Source organism: Spermophilus citellus, assembly GCF_964194105.1.
Source record: "Spermophilus citellus genome assembly, chromosome: 13".
NCBI lineage: Eukaryota > Metazoa > Chordata > Mammalia > Rodentia > Sciuridae > Spermophilus > Spermophilus citellus.
Window position 1 is genome coordinate 75643642 of NC_138193.1, and position 21861 is coordinate 75665502.

A 21861-nucleotide genomic window follows, 5' to 3' on the forward strand; every position below is an offset into this window, starting at 1 on the left:
AATGGTTTCACTAGCAAACCATTGAAGCCCCAAATCTCATCTTTAATGTCGATGCTGAACTATTTAATAATTATTCATGGTTTTACCTTGGGAGACAGACAGTTCATTTCTTTAGGCAGCAGTGTCTTCTGTACAGAGTACAGTGAAATTGCATGGTGGTTAGATGGCTTGAGAGGCCTCATCAAAGATTCATGTTCTCTCCAAGTTTTCCATCTTTCAGGGCCTAGTTCAAGTTCTATCTATTCCTGAAAGATATCCCAAACTACTTCTGTGTATATTGACTTTTCTCTGTGCTCTCAGTGAATAATTTATCAGATTGTTGATGTACTATCTTTCATTGTCTACTTTTTCAAATAATTATAAAGAAACAAATGTTTATTGTGCAGAAAAATTATGCTAGTTTTTGTAAGGAATAAAATTAATAGAATAAATTTTTCCTGTTCTTAAATATCTGTGGTCTCCTGGGAAGCGGGAAAGAAAATCAACATGAGGGATCTTGATTTAAAGATTTAAAACATTTTCAAGAAAAGAGGTTATGTCATACTGGAGGATATTTCTAACAGCTAAATGAATGATTTGGACAAATACTATCCAAACAAATTTTAGTGATAGAGGGCAGAGAGCAGTTGAAATTGGAACATAAGAGACAGTTTTACAAAGGAGATGAAACTTTAGTTTGATCTTGAAACGTGGATGAGATATAGATAAGAATGTGGTGAGGTTACACTCCTAAGGAAGGGAAAGCTTCATTCACCAAGGCTGGAGGGCCCTTGATTTCTTCTTCTTCTCAAGGTATTAACCAAGAGTTTAATAATATAACTTTTCACTTGTTCAGTATCAACAATTGATAGTGTTTTCTCCTCATCTCCAATCCTACCTTTCCTCTCTATAAACATAGGCACAGAGTGTCCAGTGCAAAAGCTATGACTCACAACTTCATTTCCAAATTCCTATTGTTTGTTAAAGTTAAAAAAAAATGTGGAAACCTTTTGTTAAAATGTGATATATGTAAATTTACTTACCAGACTATTACCATCCCCAGGAGACATATCCTCTAAATAGTACTTTTAATTAATTTTTAAGGGAGAATTCTTTACTTCTACCAGGTAGAATGGATTCATCCATAGCAAATAAGGAGTCCTGGCCCCTGTGAGTATGAAAGCTAATGAAAATACCTCTTCCTTATCTACCTTCTCATTTCCTTGTTATAGTTCTTGAAATTGCCTTTCCTTTGAGTCCTGAATTAATCTAATCTAGAAAGCGTAAAGTCTATATTTTCAAAAGTAATTTTTAGGTTTTTTTTTTGTGTGTGTGTGGTGGTTGTCGTGTTGTTGTTGTTTTGTTTTGTCTGCAAAAATACAGAAAACTTCTTAAAGATACAGGAGTTTTTTTTTTTTTTTTGATCAATCATTGGATCATTTCTTTCTTTCTCCTCTCTGTCCTCCCATAAAGGGGAAGAACAATCCATATATATATATATATATATATATATATTTTTTTTTTTTTTTTAAAGTATCTCTTCTCAGCTGCTTCAGCTATTAAAAGTTCTTATTTCCTCCTATCCTCACCACCTTTTGGCCAACCCTACAATCTCACAATTTCATGATAATTACAAAAAAGTCTGAGACAATTGCATAGTGGTTTCCATGTCAATCACTACTTAAGTACTTTCCCTGAAAGTGGCAGAGAACCCTCTTGTTTTTTAGTTAATTCACGTAGTATCTGGGATAGGCATAAGAAAGAAGAAGTAGGCATTCACCATATAGTTGATTTGAAGTTCCATCATGAGAAAACAAAAGAGGATCATACACATATTGGGCAAAGATGCAGGCCTGGCCACACGTGCCACCTTGAAGTGGGAGTGAGAGGTCTTATCCTTTTGTGTGTGGCCCTGAACTGGGTGGTGGTACTTATTTACAGCTCTTGTGGGCGTGGCTGTGTCTCCATAATTAGAAAGGGACCAGCTGAGCCAGAAGTCTCTCCTCTCACCACCTCTGTGATTTATCATTGGAATCTCGTTCCTTTCTATGTTCTTATACTCTTTCCATTTCCATAAACATTCACAATCCCATCCCATTACTTATCTTGAAGCCTGTTTCAAAATGTGGATGGAGTTTAATTGTTGAGCAAAAACATAGATTAGTGTAAACACCTATGTCCCAGGAGTCACATGACATCAATTTCAGATTCATGACTACCTGAAAATCTTGACAGAGACACCAACCTTTTCATTTATGAACTGCAGTTAAAAATACTTGTCCTGCTTCCTGAGGTATTCTGAGGTAGGACTGAAAATATGTAAACACAAGTATTTAGAAATATTAACACAACAGAAACAAAACCTTTATCTAGGTGTTAGTCATTATAGACACAAACCCAAATATCTTTACTTGAGAGTGTCAAGTTACATAATAAAGTACCTCCCCTTTTTATTTTGCATCACGGAAGAGATCTCTACCTGAAGTCACACACCATAGCTGAGGAAATGTTGGGTACTTGAAGAGCTATGATTTTCAGAGACTGTTGTCATTTGTTATGCTTTTAGTTTTATACAATTAACCAAAAAGCATTAAGTTTTTCAATATGCACTTTTTTGAGGGCCAAATGAAAGAGAAAAAAAGTAAGATGGGTATCTCTCATTCAGAGGCTCACAAGTTGACAAGATGTCACATCTACAAAGCACCAGGCTCCAAAAAGGTAGGCAGTATTTCCCAAATCATGGCCACAGATAGATACCACTGGTGCTTTGTAGCCTAAAATTAATATTTTGTTGCATCTAACAACAAACTTAACTAAGAGGCTTAAATTCTAAGTTTGTGACCAAAGCCCAAGTCTTTGTCTCCTCTCCCTCATGAAATCCCTAAGAAAATGAGAGCAAATGAGTAATTCTGTAGGAATGAATATAATAGGGCAAGATGAAATGAAAGAAGATTTTAATATATCTTTGACAGAAAGAAAATATTCAGCCTGATACCAGATTAAATAAAAGTAATGAAGTTGTACCTAATGCAGATGTACCTACCTAGCAGAATGCCAGGTTCAGAGTGAACAGGTTGTAACTGACTACAGAGGTGAAAGGAAGGAGGGTAGTATCACAGTGTCTACCCTTCAGGACAGCTGCACCCTGCCCACTGCATCCTGGCAAATGAAAAACTGCCCAGTCATTTACACTGTTAAAAATCTATTATCAATGTATTTTGTGTATTTGCTGAGATTAGAAGGAATACAATAAATTTGAAACTTTTAGAACAGGCAGCCAAGAAGATTCAAAAAGGAAAGGATCCAGGGGCAAAAAAAAAAAAAAAAAAAAAAAAAAAGGAAAAAGAAAAAAATTAAAAAAAAGAAAAATCTTGATATTGTAATGTAAAGAGAAACACCTCAGATATTTTAGTTCCTGATGATGTAACCAAGAGTCTTTGCAATGCTTGCCTATGCCTTTTACTTGAATCTCATAATACCTTCATTTTCTGAGAAAGAAACCTGATGTTTTTTTTGTAAAAAAAAAAAAAAAAAAAAAAAAAAAAAAAAAAAACCCAAGTAAGTGATTCATTGATCGTCAAGATTGGTAAGCAGAGCATCTTGGGGTAGAATCCATGCTTAATAGATTATACACCCGTCTTCAGTCCTATCAATACCCATGTGTCCTTGAGCAAGTTACTTCTCTCTTAAGCCCCATTCCCTTAACTATAAAGGGTTGGAATAATTGGATCACCTATTTCATGGCACTGTTGAAAGAGTTAAATAAAACAATGGTGTGAAACATGTGGCTGACACTGAGCTCTTGTATGTTAGTCATTATTTGCTGACTTCTATATGGTTTTCTTTATGATTGGATCAGATCCAACTCTAGCTTAGAACAATAGTACCTCTTCTTTACAAAACCATAAAATAAGGATTTTTAGATTTCCAAAAATGTTTTCTCAAATGTTTCAATATATAAACATTTTATGTGTATATTTATTTGGTTTACTTATTCATATAAATATCCATCTAACTTGCTTAACTCTAAACAGTACATGTGCTTGTGTATGTGTATAAAATGTTGCTCAGTGTGTGTATGTGTGTGTAGACTAGAGTTAAGCTAACTGGATAGAAAAATAACATGAACATAAAGATTAATTTTATTCAGGGACATTGTTGTACCTGACCATGGAAGAAATAATGGTTGAATATATTTTCTATGGCTCCTCTCCTTCATGGAGGCTACAGGGTGAAAGAGCAAAGCTTACGAAGATAATGCAAGTGTGTTAAGGGAACAAGGGAATTATTAGGAGCAAGGTTTTATGAATACTATATGTTCTCCCAATACATTTCTGCCTTTTTCCCATTTGTAAGGGATTTTTAAAATAAGAAAATAACTTATATTTCAAAACAACTGGTTTTATTTGGAGACAGTAGATTCTAAAGAACATATGCTATTCTTTTAATATATATATATATATATATATCTTGCTGTGTGTGTGTGTGTGTGTGTGTGTATTTACCTGGCCTCTCATGAAATACTGGAAATTGTTTACCTCTTTGACATAAAGCTTAGGATGTAGTTTGAAGGGAAAGCAAATTGTCAAAGCTGCTAGCAGTGCTGTGGGAAAGACACAGAGTGGCTGCATCTCTTCTGGGATAGAGACAGCATCTGGCCAAGAACCCAGATTTTGACTGTGTTCATCCTGTCCTCCTCTTAGAGCTCCTCTGCTCACCACACAGGGCAATGGGCAGAGTCGAAGACATGGGCAATGAAAAGCCTTCATTCTTTCTCACTGTTGTGTATTTGTCGGGTTAGGGATCATACTCCAGAAGCAGTTGTAAGAAAAATCATGCCAAGGGAAGAAACTTAAGCCCAAGGAAGAAGCTCAGTGAAACTGGAAAACTCCAGATTTTTTATAGTCAAGCTAGTTCCTGGATAGGATCAAAGTCTGTCTTTTTATCCTTGTTACCTTAGCCAGAAAGGTAAGACTAACTAAAGAAGGGAAACCCTAGATATGTTGTGATTTTTTTACTCAAAGTTGTCCTTGAATTTGGCCTTCCCTGTATAAATTCTTAATATTTATGTTTTCTGCATTGAGGGGACGGAATAAGGAGCTATGAACAGGTTTATAAATAGCACAAGATCAGGGAGTGGCTTTTCTCTTTATACTTCATTATTTTCCAACATCTTCTGGGTCTCAAGTTGTGTATATGGGCCCAACATAAAAGTTTAGTTTGGTGAGTCCCTTAGTCCATCTGGGATAATACCACAGAATACTGTAGACTGGATTTTTTTATAAACAATAGGGATTTATTTTTTCAAAGTTCTGAAGGCTGAGAAATCCAAAATCAAGGCAACTGTAGATTGTGTCTGATGAAGCCCACTTTTTGGTACATAGATGGCACTACTACACACACTACTCAATGTGTCCTCACAGTGGATGGTGGAAGGGGTCATACTGCATTCCTGATGGCTCTGGCCTCGTGACCTAATCACCCCGCAAATGTGCCACCCCTAATACCATTGCATTTGAAGCTGGTGTGTGTATGTGTGTGTGTGTGTGTGTGTGTGTGTGTGTGTGTGTCGGGGGAAATATATTTTCATTCTTTAGCAGTGAGATTTTAGATATAGATATATAGTCAAGCTCAACTCATTGGCCTAACTCTCCATCTCTCAAAACTTAAACATTTCCATTCCAATCCTTTAAATTTCCATTTATCAAAATCATACCATGTAAACAAGTTGCCAACTGCACTACTTATTTAAAATTCTTTCACCCTTCTTTTAAGAATAGCTAATAAACCAGGCAGGGTGGCGCATGCCTGTAATCCCAGCAGCTCCATAGGCTGAGGCAGGAGGATCTTGAGTTCAAAGCCAGCCTCAGCAACTTCAAGGCACTAAGCAACTCAGTGAGACTCTGTTTCTAAATAAAATATAAACTAGGGCTTGGGATGTGCCTCAGTTTTCAAGTGCCCCTGAGTTCAATTTCTGGTACCCACAAAATAAATAAATAAAACATAAGAATTACCCAGCAACAAAGAGGAAACAACACATATATTTTTGCCTGACTAAAATATTTGAGACAAAAAAAATTCCTTTCTGTGCTTTTATCTTTTAACAAATAAAGATTTTCTGCCGTTACCCTTAACAACAAATTTTCCTCTTGATTACTGTTCAATGTTGTATTTCTTCCAGTCTGCTCTAAACCTGCATGGTGAGCAGTGTCTGCATAAACTAGGTCAGTCATGTTTATTTCCAAGTAGGGGTCAGGGTTTTTGGATCCATTTCAAATAAAGTAGCAGAGGAAGTATTTTCTTCCCCATTGGAAAGTACCTAAAGTAGAAGTTGCTACTCTTTCATATCATTTTTTTCTGGGTGGCTAGTGAAAGTTAATTCTCTGGCTTAAACCAGATAATATGATCAGGAAACATATTTGAGAACCAGGTAGAGTATCTTCATGATATATTGGTTTTCTTTTTAATTTTAGGACCATATCTAAGAGTTATTAGATACAGTTGTTTATAACTTAGGTTATTAAATGAGCAAAAATGTCATGCATATTCAACTATGTAAGTTAAAATTTAGATGTGTATGGAGACCAGAGATGTGAGAATGATGTAAATGTAAAATTAGATTGTAAGGATCAAATACCTCCCCTCTCTAACTCACCTGTCAAATAAAAAATCAAGTCAGCAAACATTTATTGGTTGCCTGCTGTGTCCCATATATTATCTGGGAGCTCTGTATTATGCAGCCTATCATTTTAGTGTTGGGCCTTGTACGATGTCTCTACATGTTTGATATATGTACATTAAGCCTTCATTTGTTTAGACTCTCATAGGAATTTTGAATTGAAATCAAAGCTAAATGACATTTAAAATAGATTATGAAGAAAATATTTGGTTTGGAATCTTCTTAACGTTGTATATATTTTAAAAACTATATATAATCAAGGAAGTGATTGAGTCTTTTCACTCAATACCTATTTACTTAGTATATGGTAGGTACCATAGATATAGCAGACAGATAAGGTCCTGCCCTTGTGAAAAAACTAAAATTTACTTCTGGATTATCCAGTAAGGTGGGACAGCACAAAATTGCCAAGCAATGACAGCCATTTGTACCAGCAAAAAATTGTTCCCACAGTGAAATGTTTCGCTAATGGACTGATAGTATTCTTTCAATTAATTTGAATGGAAGAATTTTGTGTTAGTAACTTTTAAGTGTGGCAGAGAATGGAGTCTATAATCTTCTTCTTGTAAACTGAGATGCTGATGAACAAAAGTATTGAATGACTAACCCCTCAGTTATGGCAGGGGAAATAAAGTTCATTGAACCTCCAGTTAGGAGGATTTCATAAGCAACCTTTAAATTTCTATTGACCCATACACAAGAAATAACTTTTTGTAGCAAACACATGCAAAATATTCATGAATAAAATTTTGTACTTACCACATACAATATGATCTAACATTTTCTATCCTATTGTATTCTGTCTAATTTTTTAAAAAATGCTGATAGCTTCTCAATTTTTTGAATGTCTTGAAAGGATTTTTGCATCACTGGGAAAGAATATGGAGAAAAAGAGTAGTACAAAGAACAGTGTACCTACTGTCTCCCCAAACCCTACCCAAACAAACAAACTAACAGAAACAAGACAATGATACTATCAGATCAGAGAGGACAAAAAGTCAACCAGGAAAGTTCAATTACTTCTTAGCTGTCCCAAATATTTACATATAATATGATAATATAGATATTGCCAAAATAAAAAATAAGAGGTTGGAAGAACAGGGTGAAGGGTTATAAAAGAAAGCTAAGTTTCTATTTTTATAGGAGGAAGTCAATAGATAAATCTTAAAAGTGAAAATCAATAAACAGTAAAATAAGCAGATTATTTAGGAGCATGAAAGTAAATACCTGAAAGGGTTCAGAAGTGAAGGTGGCTGCTACAGGAGATAAGAGATGTGTGTGTGCAGATGGGGGACGGGGGTGTGTGACCTGGGACTTCTTGGTGTTATATGCCTTTGAGTCTTTGTTCCAATGTAAGTTTTTATAAAAATACAAATTTAATAACAACAGCAACAAATAATATGACACAGAAATATCACTTCACAGTGCCAACAGAAACAAAAATATTAGTGACAGCCATGAAAAAAAATATGGTATGTGAAAAAATTGGCAAAATTTTACCAGAAGGATAAAATATATAAGCTAATGAAGAAACATCATATTCCTGAGTAGGAAAACTAAATATCCTCATGATGTCCACTCTTTAACTTATTTATAGTTTTAAAACAGTATTGATTAAAATATTATGGGAAGCTTTGAACATTTTGGTGATATGTTATTAAGCTATGGAATAAATAGAGCATTTTGAAAAAAAAGTACAATTCGGAGGAATATTAAGAGTTATTGTTGAATGAGAACAGTTAAGAAGGCTGTTCAATGGAAAGTGACTACTAGCTTTGAAGAAAAATTCAAAGTTTATATAAGGACTTATATAATTATTTTAAATACCAAAAATCATTGTCAAAAAAACTGATATTTAAAATATTAGGGCAAATCATAATATTTTATGAAGTACATTTTCAAGGGATTAAGTGATTAAAATGTTTAAAACTGAAAATGTTTGGGAAAAGATAAGAAATATTTGAATTGATTATACAATTAGGATAATAGAAACCGATGGAAACTATCCCACCACAAAGATTAATAGGTTGCACCATGTGAAAAGGAAGACTTTTGAAAGTCAAAACAACAAAACACTCTGTATTTACTCAGTTTATCAGAACTGGCTTTAGGGTGACTAGGTGGGGATTGATTATTATGGTGGTGAATCCACATGTCCATCAGTGATGTGCCCTTTATTCCAGCACCTTCCCTGTCCTTGCCCATCCCACTCAGAGTTAGGCATCCCTAATCCTCTCAATTATCACACATATTTTTAAAATAGGTTTATTTCTGTTCATTTGGGCATTAGTACCAACCGTCTATTGCTGTAGACAGCTATGGGGAAGTGGTAGGGTGCTGGCAGGGATTATCCCAAGAGGAGACTTAACCTTCTTTTCACTTCCATTCTTACCCTCTTCATCAAGACCCTCCCTGGACGTCACCTGGGCAGGTGCAACTTCTGCTTACTTCCCCTCTGTCTTTTCTGAGCTGTGGTTTTCTTCAGTTTGTTTCAGTTATCAACATGCCTCCATCTATTTTGGATATTCAAAAATCTGTGGTCCCCTTATGTTCTTATTCTATTGCCCCTTTTACTACTACTGTAGCATCATTTTAGTGGGAACTCAAAAGAGAAGGAGAAAAACATGGGTGTTCAGTCAATGAGCTGCAGCCAGTAGTGTTTTAATCAACGTTGTGTGAGTGTTTGATTTAAAGTGAAAGTACAGCATTTAAAATAAAATGTCAAATAATGAAGTGATTGTAACAGAAATGAACATTTCATAAAGAAAATTTTTGATAAATTGGTGTCAGAAACACTAATAATTCAGTGGAAAAAGAAGCTGAAGAAATTCAAATAAGTAAAAAAAAAAGAAATTCAAATAAGTATATGGAAATATTGAAAATCTTATTAATAAGCAAATAAATGTAAGTTTACATAGGAACAAAGTATGCTTTTACAAGTATTAAAAAATACTGGTTGCAACCCTCTAAATAAATCTCACCATCCACTAACCAGTATTAATTTGATTAGTAAAAAGGAGTTAAATATGTTTGAAGTTTATGTTGATGGAAAAATAAATAAGACAGTTTCTTTCTTTGTGTCTATTTTATTAATAAACACAATACTATTTCCTTGGAATATGCGTAATGTTGTGTAAGCAGTTATAAATAATCCTAATTCTTTCCTGGGACATGTTGCTTAAGACATGCAACATTTGTTCTTATTTTGACTTCATTAAATACCTATTTAGGTGTTTCTCATCAACTCTCTTCCAAGTTACTTTCATGATACATTATTTTCATGTTTTTTGGTTTATTTTCTTAGGATCTAGCATATTGCTAGGATGTTCAAAGGTGTGTATTGAATAAGTGAATGGAAGGATGAAGAGCTTTGCTATGTTTTGTTGGGTGAACTGTATAGTAAATTTGTCTTTAAAAAAATAGGACTGGATCAAATAGAGAGAAAACTTTTGGAGGAAAAGTATGAGCCCAGGCTTGGAGATAGGAAGGAGCACCAGCCTTTGTATCTACAGATACACACAACACACACACACACGCACACACGCACACACGCACACACGGCACTGAGGAGGGTCCACGGACTGAAATTGAAGATTGAGTAGGTGAAGGATCAGAACATAATAAAAATGATATCTGAGGCAGGGGAAAAAAGGTAACAATAGGGAAGATAAATGCAACAAGAGAAGAGAGAGAAAATTAAACCTAGATATATTCCCATCGCAATGCTCAATTCTGATTTTCCTATATTTAAAACTCCAGCCTCCTGGAGGCTTTCAGTGGCTATGTGATGAAGCTGCTTCATCTTTTGTTACATAGCTATTACCATCAGGACTAGCAGAGTAACATTCACTAGTGTGTAAAAGATTTTAGAGAAAAGGCTTCATGTATTTAGTTAGGATCAGTAGTTAGAAAAACACTTTTTATCCTTCTTATCATACGTTTTCTTAATACTGCTTAACAAAATTTATAATTTATTTGTGTCATTTCTTAATTTTTTTCCTGTTACCTGATTACATGGTAAGCTTCATAATGTCAGAAACTTGACTAATATTCACTATGATTAATCCTCAGAAATAAATACAATGCTTAGTACATAGTAGTTGTACAATATTGAAAAATTAGTGAATGGAATGTGCACACACACACACAAAAGAACTTGGACGCTGTCTATAAATAAGATTGTGTGCAAATCTTTTGTTTTGAATTCAGCTGGAAAGCTGTGTCACACTGAGCAAACACAACAGAAACTTTGATAAGTGATTAAAGCAAGCCAGAACATAAATTGTCTATTGTAGCATTTGCTGAATGGCTTAAGGGGCTGCCAGCAAATCCATTAGAAACCCTGCTTATCTTCCATAAAGATGAGGAAAATATTGCTTCAGGCTGAAATGTTTCTTTAGAAGACATTATCTGGAAAATGAATGCTTTTTCCAATTAATAACTACGTAGCAACATTGAAAAAATGTCATAAATTCAACATGTGATATACATGTCCCTGCTTATTTCTAGTCTATATTTCTATTTTCAATAAAGAGTCTTGCTGTGTTCTATAGAAAAGTCCTTATTCCATGAACATTTGTTGATGAAGTAATCTTTTTGCTATTTAATATCGTAATTAATATTAGAAGAGTACAAATGAAGGCATCATAACCAAGAGGTAAAAAGCAAAACAAAACAGTGCTTTGGAGGGAGGTACATTAGCTTTGAATCCCAGTTGTATGGTTTCAAACAAGTTATTATCCTCTCAAATTTCAGTTTCTTTTTCAGAAAAAAAATGGAAGTAATAAAGCAATTTGGAAATGTTGGGCATAAACTATAAAACCAATCTATAGAAGAAGGTATAAAGATAATATTAAATTTCTATTTCTTTCTTTCTTTCTTTTTGGACAATACTCAGGGTTGAACCTCCTGCATCTGAGGCAGGTGAGGCAGGTGCTGTGCCACTGAGCTACTCCCCAGCTATTTTAAATCTTATTTGAGACAGGATCTCACTAAATTGTCTAGGCTGGCCTTCTCAGCCTCCTTAGTAGGTGGGCTTGCAGGAGCGCATCACAGCTCCCAGCTCCATTTATTTTTAATTAGGGAGCAAGTCATGGTCTATGAGAAGAGGGCAAGGACTTGGTGTTTCCTGAGTGTTTCTGGTAACAGGCATATTGTTGATGTTATTTCATTTATTCTTTTTCTTTACTTCTAGAAATTCTGTTAGACTAGAGTTCATTTCCTCACTCTATCTCCTACATCAATGAACATCCACACCTATTAATCTTTTTTTTTTAACATACTTAAAAATCTTGGGGAAAGAAAGGGGGAAAAGTGCTGGGGAATAAATATTGACCAAATTATACAGTTATATTGTGTCCGAATAGAATATGTAACAACAAATCATCCTTATGCAAAGCTATAAAAATGGGGAAAAATTTTAAAAATTAAAAGTCTTCATCTTTTGCTCTCTCAATTCTGCTCCCCCAGCCTGTCCCCCCAATATCTAGTACTGGTTGAGCTACTGGGTCTTTGGCTGTTACTAACCTGCTTAATTTGTTAAATGAGGTTTAAGCTTCGATTATACAATGATTTATTTCTAAAAGTTTCCTTTAATTTTCAAGTCTGCCTTACATTCAGACTCATCTTTGAAAGCAAATAGTTTAAAATAGACTGATTCCATAAGCTTTTAAAATCAGCTGCTCTCTGAACTTCCTAGTGTATTAATTCTCTGCTTTTATGTTTGTTTTCTTGAATTTTGGCTGGCTGATTTCTGTTCATGCTTTGTAAGGTTTGAGTTCAAATTTGTTTTAATCCAGGCTTTTGTTGTTTGAAGAAGTCCCATGTGGTTTGGAGTGTGACATTTCCTGCCCAGTACCTTTGTATTTATATTTTGAATATTAGTCTTTTGGTTTTGGATTTCTGAAACCACAAAGTTGGCATAACTATGAAGTTTTAGATTTGCTCCAACTGTGATTTTTTTTTAAAAATAGTTCTTAGTGCAGAGTTGGTTTTTGATTGTTTATTAACCTAAGTTTCAGGAAGGTAGAAATGCTTCCTATCCTTCTCCAGGTGGGTGGATCCTTTACCTTGATAGTGCAACTTCCAAAGAATAAACAAAGCCAAAGTGTCACACTTCATCTGTGTAGAGTCTGACCTGCAGAGCTGGCCTTGACCTTGGCTGAGTGTAACTATTACCATTCACTTCACATATGCACACATAAGTGGGTTACATGGAACCTCCCTGTGTTTATCAATTGACTATTTTACGTATTTCGTTATAAAACTCTTCTATTTATTACTTTATGCAGAATCTCCCCATAGACAAAACAGTGTATGGTTTTTACAGTATCTATAATTTGTAAAACATTTTGACATTAACTAAAAAAGTAGTGATTCTTTGATCTCAAACCTTAAAATAATTTGTGCTAGTGTTAAGAACCATACCAAAAATGAATTAAAATGATTTGACTTACATCATTTTCTAAAAGACATATTATTCAAGACATGATAGAAATTTGGGAACAAAAAATGACCACCCACCAAAGAACCATTCAGCAGTATTTCTGAATCACCAATATTATTTTTTCTTAAATTTGTCTCATTTTTTTTCAACCTCATGTGTCAGTATTTGGATTATGAATTATATAGTCTTTACCTCAAATAATTAATCAAAATTAAAGGGAAAGGGAAAACCATTGATACTATCCTGCCCGGGACATTTTTTTTTTAAGAACTTTAAATGTAAAAGCACATTTCCAGTTGGGATGTAATTCTGATGTGCATGCACCTAAAGGAATAAAACCCCAGAAAACACAATATTCAAGGGGGAAGAATACCTTAGCAAACTAGAAATCTCATGTTTGGAAATTCATATTTCAGCAATATTACTGGAATGAGGGGAAAATTGGGATCCTGGTATTTGCTAACATAATAAATAATAAAAATAATGAAAGAATTAATAATAAAATAAACAATAACATACATAATAGTATGTACAAATAATAAAAGAATTCCTTGTTCCTGTGAGCAAAGTCTTTTATTATGATGAAAGACATCAAAAAGCTTAATATCTATATACTCATGAATCTTGATGCTGAAATGTTTAGCACAGCATATACAGTTTCATATAATATTGATCATAATGAAAATAGAAACTCTAGCTTAAAAGACATTTACATAAAAGGAAACTAAATTCATAAGTTCAAAAAGCAGATATTAATAGGAGTTGAAACTTAAATATTACAGATTGAGCTGAACAAAAAATAAAAGTGTAATTTGTAGACAGTAAATGAGGAAAAGCCAAGGCAAAAATTCTTCCCACATCCATGTCTATAATCGTATTAAAAATTTCAGAGATTTGGTATCAAAATTAAAGTATTCCATTGCAGTAATGAAAACATGCAACTCCAATGCTTTATGTCTAGGTAATTACTAATATTAATATTCTGTCAATGCTGATTTGAATATAATTTGTGTAGTCCTTTTGGGGAATAAGTGAAATACTTAGTGAAGCTAAGTATGTCTATCCCATAGGGCCTCTAGTTCCCCTCCTAGCAGTTTATACTTCAGAGAAACTCTCACAGAAAAGCACAGAGAAGCACAAGTATCATTTAGCAGTAAGATAGGGAGCCAACTTTGTAGATATTCTAAGGAATCACAAGTAAAATCTGTGGTACCTAGAATGAAATACTGTTTATAAGTGAACAAAAATTAGACATACTTACTAGCAATGAGGTTGGGCTTCCAAAACAAAGCTAAGTGCATTCCATTTTATGGAAGAAAATAGAGTAAAATGTATCACAAATAAACATGAAATGTAAGACAAACAGTCAATGTAAAATGTATATATAAACCACATATGCAAAGCATATGAAAGTTGGAGATGAATATATTGAAGATCAAAACTCCTAACAAAGAAACAGGATTCAGAATTGAAGCAAAAGGGAAAATTGTATACAAGCTCAAATAGAAAATCTAAGTAACTAACCAGGGATCTTAAACAGACTGAAAATAATAGTATGTACTAAATATATATGAACACACACACATACATACATACACACACACATATATATATATATATATATATATATATATATATATACATATATACATACATACATACATATATATAATATATAGTAATAAATAAATATCAGGTTAGGACTGAGGAGACATTCAGTATACAAAAGTCATCAACATAGGGGCTACTGCTGTGTGCCATGGCACAGACCTATAATCCTGGAGATGGGAGGCTGAGGCAGGAGGATCTCAAGTTTGAGGCCAGCCTCAGCAACTCAGTGAGACCCTGTCTCAAAGATTAAAAGTGCTGGGGATATAGCTCAGTGGTAAAGCATCCCTGAGTTCTCTAGTACCAAAAACAAACAAACAAAAATAGTAGAAAATACTATTCTTTAATAAGATAATCACCAAATCATTGTGAATTAAACAAGTTAAAAATAAATGCAAATTTGTGCATGCACTTATTTTTAACGTTTCTGTTTATTCTACATTTGGTAACATACACACATACTACATAATAATGCAGGGAGTAGAGATGGAACATACCTGAACCACCCTTTTCAAGGAATGACAAAGTTTTTTAAATTAATTAATTAATTTTAATTAGGTATATATGACAGCAGAATGCATTTTGATTCTTTGTACACAATTGTAGCACAACTTTACATTTCTATGGTTATATACCATGTAGTGCCACACCATATGTGCAGTCATACGTGTACCTAGGGTGATGATGTCCATCTCATTCACCATCTTTCCTGCCCCCATGCCCCCTCCCTATACTCCCTCTCCTTTGCCCAAAGTTCCTCCATTTTTCCCATGATTCCTTACTTCCCCGTTATGGCTCAGCATCCACTTATCACAGAAAACATTCGACCTTTGATTTTTTGGGATTGGCTTACTTGCCTTAGGATGATATTCTCCAGCTCCATCCATTTACCTGCAAATGCCATAATTTTATTCTCTTTTAATGCTGAGTAATATTCCATTGTGTATATATACCACAGTTTTTTTCTCCATCTATTGAAAGGCATCTATGTTGGTTCCACAGTTTAGCTATTGTGAATTGAGGTGCTATTAACATTGATGTGGCTGCATTACTTTAGTATACTGATTTTAAGTCTTTTGTAAATACAGTTATCTCATACTAGACAGAGTGCCAAAAACATACAGTGGAGAAAAGATAGCCTCTTCAACAAGTGGTGCTGGGAGAACTGGAAATCCATAGGCAGCAAAATGAAAATAAACCCCTCTCTCTCACCAAGCACAAAACTCAATTCAAACTGGATCAAGGACCTAGAAATTGGTCCAGAGGCCCTGCGCCTAATAGAGGAAAAAGTAGGTCCAAATTTTCTTCATATCGGATTAGGCCCCCACTTCATTAACAAGACATCTAAACTGCAAGAAAGAAAATCAAGAATTAATAAATGGGATGGACTCAAACTAAAAAGCTTCTTCTCGGCAAAAGGAGCAAGCAATGAGGTGAACAGAGGGCCTACATATATATAAAGAACTCAAAAAACTTAACACCAAGAAAACAAAAACCCAATCAATAAATGGCCAAGGACCTGAACAGACACTTCTCAGAAGATATACATTCGATCAACAAATATATGAAAAAATGTTCAACATCTCTAGCAATCAGAGAAATGCAAATGAAAACTGCTCTAAGATATCATCTCACTCCAGTGAGAATGGCAGCTATTATGAAGACAAACAACATTAAGTTTTGGTGAGGATGTGGGGAAAAAGGTATACTCAAACACTGCCGGTGGGACTGCAAATTGGTGCAACAAATCTGGAAAGCAGTATGGAGATTCCTTGGAAAACTTGAAATCTAACCACCATTTTCCCCAGCTATCCCATTTCTTGTTCTATACCCAAGGGAATGACAAAAGAGATCAAACTATTATTGAAACCAAATATATTTCACATCAAAATTAAAGGAACAATGACAGCAAAAAACTTTTTCTAAATTTTGGGAAGTGCTACATTTTATAATATAAATAGCCTAATGAGAACTCTCTACACTTAATGGTGCATCCTGTATAAAAACTTGCAGATATACTTCTCTACATTCAGCACCCAGTCCCTGGAAAATGTCAAGATAAAAATGACTGGAGGTGCTTTGAATACACAAGTCCTCCTCCAAAATGAAGTGAAGGTCCTAAATTTTTAAAGTCCTTTCTTTTATCCATTTTCTGTTTCTTCTTTAGCTTTTGATGAATTTTGATTGAAAAAAAATATTTTCATCAGTTATAGTTGAACCCACCTAAAATCCCAGCAACTCATGAGGCTTAGGCAGGAGGATCACAAGTTTGAGGCCAGCCTCAGTGACTTAGTTAGATCTTGTTTCAAAAAATAGAAAGGGCTGAGTGGTAGAGAGCCCCAAGTTTTTAATCCTCAATACCAGAAAAAAAGAAAACCCATCCCCAGAATTAGAAGTATTTAATTGATATGGATGCTTACTTTAAATTTCCAGCATTAGAAACAAGGGATAGAATAATACTTAAATAAAGTCTTGCAGGGCACAGTGGTGCATGCCTGTAATCCCAGCAGCTCAGGAGGCTGAGACGGGAGGATCCAGAGTTCAAAGCCAGCCTCAGCAACAGAGATGTGCTTAGCAACTCAGTGAGACTCTCTCTGTAAATAAAATACAAAATAGAGCTGGGGATGTGGCTCAGTGGATGACTGCCCCTGAGTTCAATCCAAAAATAAATAAATAAATAAGGTCTTAGGATAGAGTTTCAAAAGTCATAAGATCTGAAAATCATTGTCCTCTTCAAAGAGAAAAGTGAAAGTAAGGAAGGCCAGGGTAGATGGAACATGAATGAAAAGCTTCTAGCGTGCTTCACAAATGTCAAGTGATTTTTTTCACTTTAATTTTGAGACCAAATTATTTTGAGTAGTTGCCTTAGAAATTGTCATCATCTTAGAACACACAGAAAAAAGAGAGGAAACATGGCAAATGAATCTCTTACTCTTCGGGCTGACTGGAATTAGAAACAACACCAAAGAATAATTTTTTTCTTTAATTTGGATGTTGGAGAGCACTCAATATGTTCTATCATTTAATATAGAAGAACACATCTGTTTAAGATATATATACTTTAAAATTTAATGAGTTGAGGTCAGATTGGACATAGAGAGATATTTATGTCCAAGACACATGAAGTAGAGTATTTTTAGAATCATCTTTTCCATCCAGGTGCAGTGGCCATTCCTATCATCCCAAAAACTCTGGAGGCTGAGACAAGAGGATCCTGAATTCAATGCCAGCCTCAGCAACTTAGCAAGACCCTATCTCAATAAGCTGTAAGATGGGCTGAGGAGCCTCTGGGTTCAATTCTCAGAATTAGGAAAAAAAAAAAAAAAGAGAATCATATCTCCCAGAGCTGCCATTCTTCCTAGCATACAACCATGGTCTCCCTTAAGACTCTCCCCAGTGCTAAAGCCAGCCCCATTCAGTAGCAGACAATTGAAGTGATTGTCCAACCTGCCTCCAAGAGATAATCAGGACTAATCCCATCATGTCCCTCTGCCCAACTCCTTCACTCTGAAAGCACAAGATTCAAGCAAAGATCATCCTTCATTACCTGGACTTCAGGTAACTCTGTACAACCTCTGCTCTGACCCAATCGAATGTCCAAACTTGACACTTTAACTTTTTTCTCCATAAACCAGGGTTTGTCAGTAATAAATTTTTTATCTCCACATCCTCTTCTGTAAGGCTCAACTTCCCTTCTGTCTACAATTCCAATCTGGCTCTCCTTTGAGGGCCCTGCTTGTCCTTGAAGTACTCTCAAATGGTTTTCTCTTACCCCATGTGACGCTGGACTCAGAGTTTGAGTAGGTATCCTCCTTGCTCTCTGCTGCTCTTCTTGGGCAATGTCTCCCACTTTTCTCATATGCCAGCTCCCTTGCAGTTCACAGAAGCAGATGATTCCTCATGAACCTCCTTGCTATCCTTTGGATAATTGCTCCCATTGACAATTTTAGTACTTGCCCAATTGTCCTTCACCACTACACCTGTCATTATAATTTATGATTTCAAGATCCACAACTACTATTTTGCATGTCCTAGATCTACTCACCGCCAAAGATCTTGGCTTCTAACCCATATCAGCTACCCATTTCTGTGATCAGACCAAAGATATTGCCATTTTCAATAAATGCATTCTTTGTAATACTCTCTGCTTCAAGCATCTCAGAGGCAAACTGCCCCATCTATGGTACATTCCTCCATTTTTGCTCCTCTGATGGATCCTCCAATCCATTGGTGTTCACATCACTTTTTTTCCATTACTCATTTCCTCACATTCTTTTACCTTGGATTTGCTTCGGTAGGTCAGTCACAGTCATCACTATCCACTTTGCTTCTCTTCTCTTCCCCTGTCACACCAACTTGACAAGACCTCGACCTTGACTAAATTCAACTTTCACCTTACTTAGTACCTGTAAAAAGGCTGGAGAATGAGAAATATTCCTGCTGGCTACTTTAACTTTAAATTCATGACCACCAACCTTGAAGGATCATGAGGGTTGTCTGGAAATATTCTCTTTCCCAAGTCAATTCACTCTCTTACTTTCCAAGACCACTATTACACAGCTTCCATCTCAATCCGTAAACTTTAAACAGTCCCCTTCTATTCTCAGATAATGTCTTTGCCTCATGTTTCAATAATAAAATAAATATGACAAGAAGGGAATTCCTATATAGTTCAAGCATTAAAACTAACTATTGGTTTTATTCCAGCAGCAAGGATGCTTCCTGCTCCTACTTAAGGTACATCGGTCCACTTATGTAGTGAAGGACCCTTCCTCTGAACCACTCAGGACATTCCTAATTTCTCCTATTTAATCATTCACATTAGTGTATAAATATACTGCTATGTATCCTGTTTTTTAAAATCTTGTTTGCATATATTTATTCAAATATCACCCCATTTTTCTGCTCCCTTTTAAACCAAATGTTCTCCAAAATGTTTTCTGTACTTCTGTTTCCATGGTCCCTCTTTTATTTTCTCTTGAACTGACTCCTTTCAGAATTTGTTCCCCTTCATGCACTAAATATTTTGCTGTTGTCAGCACATGAACCTCATATTGCCAAAGTTCATTGCTTCATTTTTAATCCACATTTTATTTGATCTCACAATAGCAAAGGCCATGCCTGGTCACTACTTCTTGAAGTACTTTCTTCATTTTCCCTCCAGGACAGTATTCTCTGTCTTATTTCCTTTCTTTTAGTGGTTCCTTTTCCATCTCCTTTGGTGAACACTTCTCATCCTCACACTTCTCATCCTCAGTTCTCAGACTTTTTTTCTATGTTCACCCCATGTGCTCAATCTAATCCAGTTGCTTTAAATTTCATTTTATCCCTGATCCTTCCCATGAAATGCAGACTCATGTTCCATCTTCACATTCAGATTTATGATAGACATCTCAAATTAACTGACATCTTGATTTTTATTCTCTTTTTTTCCCCCAGTCATCCCTATTTCAGTAAATAGAACTGTCATTCACATAGTAGCTTAGGAGTCATCCTGATTCTTCTCCTACTCTCACAGACTTGATTTTCCTCTAAAAACCCCAATTGGACTTACGTGTGTGTTCTTCCTTGGACATGCAGTCAGGGTCGGGTTGTTTGCCATGCCTTCTTTTTTTTTTTTTTTTTGTCTGGGAATATCCTTTTTTTTTTAAATTTTTTTTTTTATTGCCATACCTTCTTGATACCTTGGACCACTACAAGCTTTATGACTGTTCTTCATCCTTTCACTTTTATACCCTAATAAGCCAGAGTGTTTCTTTAAGAAGTACAATTCCATAGAGTGCCTTCTATGCCCAAATTCTCCAAAACCCTCCCAGCTCACTCAGCATAAAATGCAAATTTCTTAACAGCACATTAAGGCTCTGAATCCTTTATTTAACTTGCCTACTTTTTCTTCTCTTGGCCCTTACACTCACCCCTGAGCTCACTGCACCGTCCATGGATAAGCCCTTTTCTGAATACATGTGCATGCGCATGCACAGGGGCACTCACACATAGTGCTGGGGATTGAAACCAGGGCCTTGTGCACGTGAAGCAAACACCCTACCAACTGAGCCATATCCCCAGATCTTTTACTTTACACTTAAAGTAAAAGAAAGCCTTATATCTTCCACCTATCTTTTGATCTTGCTTCCACCTTACTTTATAGCCTTCAAATCCACTTGATTTTTATTTATTATATCTCTTCCAATTAAATAGAAGGTTTTGATTTAATTTGAGGTTTGATTAAATATAAGCTTCATGAGGCAAGATCTTGGTTCATGTTATTTGAAGTTATCCATTAAAAGATTAAACAGCACCTTGCATATAAAAGGAACTCAATTATTTTTTTTCCATTCATAAGTGAATAAATCCAGAAAGAGAATTGAGCAGAATGCAAAATAAACACAGAAGGGGTTGTTGAAAAGTAAGCATTTTTACAGTTGTTTCATATGGTAAAAATAAATAAGAATGGTATTGAAGTCTTTAAAATGAAAGCAAAATATGACCTTGGACTTTTAGGTGTAGAAAATGAGACACTGAGAGCCTATTCAGAGGAAAAAAAGGACCTTGTAGTCAGTCGTAAGTTAGAAAATTTCAGAAAGACCACTTGAAATTAATACTGATAATATATATTTGAAAAAGACATGGATTTGTCCTATATAGTCTTTAGGACACATGAAAGGAATAGAGTAATTATTCAGAGGAGTAAACATTGATATCTATGTTGAGATTTTTTTCACCTGTATGACTCATGGCATATTAATACAGGTGTATAACTCCAGTAAATTCCTTTTCACTAGCATTTGCCCCAGATGTTTTTTCTTTTTTTTTTTGAATTAATTTTTTTTATTGGTTGTTCACAACATTACAAAGCTCTTGACATATCATATTTATACATTAGATTGAAGTGGGTTATGAACCCCTAATTTTACCCCAAATGCAGATTGCAGAATCACGTCAGTTACACATCCACAATTTTACATAATGCCCTATTAGTAATTGTTGTATTCTGCTACCTTTCCTATCCCCTACTATCCCCCCTCCCCTCCCCTCCCATCTTCTCTCTCTACCCCATCTACTGTAATTCATTTCTCTCCTTGTTTATTTTCCCATTCCCCTCACAACCTCTTATATGTAATTTTGTATAGCAATGAGGGTCTCCCTTCAT